The 4523-nt window shown below is 42.8% G+C and overlaps 1 long non-coding RNA gene across 1 annotated transcript; it reads right to left on the reverse strand.

Moving 5' to 3' along the window:
* Positions 1–1817: 1817 nt before the first annotated feature.
* On the reverse strand, positions 1818–3152 carry LOC134032582 (uncharacterized). Its single transcript, XR_009932036.1, has 3 exons — positions 2492–3152; positions 2133–2204; positions 1818–1931 (listed from the first exon to the last, which is right to left on the reverse strand). It is a non-coding gene; the product is annotated as an uncharacterized LOC134032582 (long non-coding RNA).
* Between the last annotated feature and the right edge of the window lie 1371 nt (positions 3153–4523).

Raw genomic sequence — 4523 nt, forward strand, 5'->3', positions numbered from 1 at the left:
CATATTTCCCTTTTGCGACTTGTGTTGTGCGTGTTAGAGAGGCGCACATTTGTGTAATGAAATCCATAATTACGGAGCGAGCGCGCATGTTTTGTGTCCTCCGCTGATGCGATTGACAAGTCCCTTTCAGTCAGGAGTGTTCCATGTCAAGTGCCTGTTGCTTTCCCCTCCGTGTTCCCTGTACTCAATGCTGCTCGTCAGAACACAAAAGGAATAAACAGCCAGTCGCTAGACTGTGCAGGCCGATAACATTTTGATTTGCATTTGACTACAGTACGTTGGATGACAGTCCCCCTTTACTACAATCAAGGACATTTACATCATATCGTTATTAGCCTAGGTGTCATTTCACTGTGTTTGGAGCAAACAGCAGGAGAGAATAGCATCCTCAGAGGTTGATATTTACATATTTATGTGCTAGGAATAGGTTGGCCATTTCAAAGGTGTACTCTTACAAAATAGACAGCGTACTTTTGTGCCGTTTGAGGTTGCAGCCGAACAATGAGCAATTGTTCGCCCGGAATGGTTTCATTCCTAGTTAATGTGTTCTTTATGTCTGTTTGTTTGTGTCAGTGCTGGATTGAATTCAGAAGGAACAGATACTGTCCTTGTCGGAAATGATGAGTCTGTGTTTAAAATGTCACATCTACTTTCCGTTTTTTTTGTGACGGAATGTGCCACAGCTGTCATTCACATAATGGTATTTCTATTGGTATTCAAGTATCCATTTTGACACCTGCGTCTTTGACTGTCTCATTTCTACCCTGTGTTTCCTTCGCCTCGAAATGTTTCTGAAAAAGAGGCCCTGCTATATTAACCATTATTCTTGCAGCAGACCTCCCCACAAATAACATCTACGCCATTTGAAAAAAAAAAAAAAAAAAACTCTTGATCACCCCAGCAGAAAGACTGTTTCTAGCCCAGAGTGGGGAATGTCACCCATCAGGTCAATGCTTCCGGATCTCTGACTCCACAGATATTACACACACTTAATTCCTGCCTGCATGCCACTGGAGAGCTGGGAGCAGCATGTCATAATTGAGCCATATTGTAGAGGGTTAGTCGGGGTGGGATGTGTGTGTGGGAGGGGGGGGGGGGTGTTAAACTCCTGGGAGAGAGAGGCAGAGGAAAACACAGACCTGACCCTGGGGAAACAGAGGAGTCATCTGCTGCACATCCTTGCTCGTGCAATGCTCGCTCTCGCTCTCTCGCTCTCTCGCTCTCTCGCTCTCTCTCTCAATTGGACAGCGTTAACCCTTTTGTGCTATGTGCCAGACAGTGGCGGAGCCAGGGAATTTCCATTGGGGTGGCCAGGATGGGGCCAGTGATAATTTTTGGGTGGCAAGCATGTGTCTCACCAGGCGATGCAGAGCTATTTTAGACACATATAGGAAACATCTCAACATTATTCGGAATTCAGGTGAAAAAAAAGAATACACTTATTCTGTATTCATACTTGGTTTTAAACTGTGTTGATTTAGCGATTGCTATTTGTGTTTTTTTTTGTATTGTACGACTGAGTCGAACAATGGTTGTAGAGATATGCAATGACAGTAAGGTACTCTATTTTATAGTAGAGATGTCCTCAGTTTATGGCGACAAGCCAAGTCAATTCTCTCAGTGTATCATCAGGAATACAAAACAAGGATGCAAAATTAGAAGTGCAATGTTTTTTTAATCAAGTCTGATCACAATATGGATTTATCTTTAAATAACAAAAAGTATAAAATACTGAGCTAATGTATAGAAATAGGAAAATAAATAAAATAACATCCTGAATACAATTTGCTGAATTACAACAAATGTAAATATGACAAGCATTAAAGTGTCCAGTATGTGTGAAAGAGTGAGTATACCTGGAGGTCCACTTGGGCCGCCACTCGTTGTTGGAGGCTCCTCTCTCTCGCTGTCTGAATCTTCTCTGTGGGAATCTAAATATATATATTAAAAACATTAATAGGTGTTTAAAGTATTTTCCACAAGGTGTAATGATCCACTATCCAATTTCACAGATACAAAAGATTAAAATTCATTTTCTACAGCATTAAACATATTCAATATAAACTTGTGGACAATATCGATGGAAAAGTTAGCAGAAGAGTACAACATACAATGTAAGATTGACAATTTACCTGGGGATCCACTGGGGCCACTCCTCAGGGAGGACTCTTCTGTCCTGCTCTCAATCAATCTTTCAGAAACATCTAAAATAATTACAATAAGGTGTACAGGTAATTTTCCTAAAGGTTTTATAATGCATGCTATATAGTGTTTAACAAACACACTATAAGCTAAAGTATAATATTAGTGAAAGTGTCTCTGGGTAGCAAATACAAATATGCCATACTTTAATGTAATGAAAAAACTAACTGATATGTTTTACAATGCACTTTCAACCTGACCTGTATATGAATAGACACACTTTAAGCCAATTGTAAATAAGATAACATCATATCAAGCTGTACTATATGTGAGTCTCTATACTGTATACCTGGAGGTCCATTTAAGTTGCTGCTCTCTGGGGGCTCCTCATCCTCACTCTCTGCCTGTTTTTTCTCCATCTCATCCTCATTCTTTGCCTTAGCTGTCTTCTTTCCACTTGCCCTGAAGAAGGACGCTATGTCTGCCTTCTTCCTCTTCATTATTTTTCCCTCTTTAATGACACCTATCCAAAATGCATACTGTATATACCTGACACAATCATAACACGTTCTGGCAACGTAGTTATCAAATACAGCATAGCATATAGCAATTTTAACAGTTTACTATGTTCTCCTCCGATCTAGCTTGCTTCTAAACTTCGCAAAATAGATAGTCATGGGTGGGATAGTCACAGTTATTAGAAGACAAAAACAACATCCATTATGATATCATACCTTTCTGTTTTGCGTTTCTTCACTTAGCCGCAGGTGCCGGTCGAAGCGTCAGGTGGTAACAGGCATTCTCAGGCCATGCTTGAGCCGTTTAATTCAAATACAGGATGTGTGCGCGCTGCGCGTGGCTAAAGGGTCCGACAGTGTACTAGCGGTGCGAGAAAGGTTCCGCATTTTTCCACAGCCGTCAAAACTTTTAACCGCTCTGATGTGGTGCTTGGGGTGGCCAATGGGGTGGCCGAGATTCTACGGGGGGTGGCCGTGGCCACCCCCGGCCACCCCCTGGCTCCGCCATTGGTGCCAGAGCAATGCTAGCATCAGTGCTGTTCCCAGGCGACTGATTAAACACATATGGAGCATATCGTCATTCCCAATGAGCCGCTGCCAGCCAGCCAGCCAGCCATGGGAGCCAGCACGCTTCTCCATCTCCGGGCCTCATCTGCCACCTGCACCCTTTTTTTAAATGAATTTGTCACATTCCTGGGGCCAGGACATCGTCAGGCCAAGTTCCATCGCCATTTGAGCTAGCTGGTTTTAAAGGCTCTCAGAAAGGATGTGTCAAAATATGGACCATTTGAACTGTATGTGAACTTCAGCCTTCAGTGCTATTGGCTGTGTTTGGGACAGAACAAAATGCCCCTAGGTTGTGTATTTATTTATTTTATTGGGACTGTTTCTCTTTCACGCCAGTGGAGCTGCGAGTGTCAGGCATGCCTTCCTCGTACGACAAGTCTTTCTGTCACCACCCACCCCCACACGAACAAGCCCACCCCAATGACGAGAGAAAATAAGGAACAGCAAATGAATTCCACCAGGACCCAAATCTAAGTTCAATTCTCTCTTTTCACACCAAGGTTCAAACACTATAATTTCTAAGGTCAGACAAGAAATGGGTTGTCGATTATTAAGGTTGAATCCGTCTACAGGAGGTTAGGAGGGCTTGGTGCTGTAACGAGGTGGGAACTCCCAAGAGGGTGGCCATTTGCCTTTGAATTCCTGAACCTTTCACAGATTAATAACTCAATGGATTACCTGCTGTACTTTCCAAGGACATTAAACGAAGTTCCCTTCAGAATCGATAAGATAGAGCTCTTTGGCTATCAACACTACTCAATACTGTACACTCCATTTCCCTCACCACGAAGGCCCTCTACTTAATTATACTTCATTGCATAGCATCTTTCAGACTTTAATTTCAACTTTGTAGGTTAAGTAAGGGCACCGACATGGAATAAGAATCAGAGGGGGCTCTTAAGTGCACACTATAATGTCTGTTTCCCCTCTGTGGGATCCATGAAAGAAGGAGCAGGAGGTTTCATGTACATCATTTGCTGTTGAGCAAGAATGTTATTGTCTATTATGTTCCCATTTCCTCCATACCTGACTTGGATGTTATTCCCTTAGAAGAGAAAGAAGCACAGCTGTGTAAATGTCAAGGATATGCAACATTATGCAAATCTGCTCATTATTCTGAAACAACGGCCACATCAACCTAACAGAGAACTTCTCAGTGGCTAGGTTGGCTGAAGGGCACTTGTATTTCAGACAGGTTGCTGTCGGGGGGTTATTGGTGCCCACTTGCTTTGGGAAGGGCGAGGAAGGTCTTTGTTGCTTGGTGACATTCAGCGCAACAGCCTATTTACCCACGCC

This window comes from Osmerus eperlanus, chromosome 13 (genome assembly GCF_963692335.1).
Source record: "Osmerus eperlanus chromosome 13, fOsmEpe2.1, whole genome shotgun sequence".
Lineage (NCBI taxonomy): Eukaryota > Metazoa > Chordata > Actinopteri > Osmeriformes > Osmeridae > Osmerus > Osmerus eperlanus.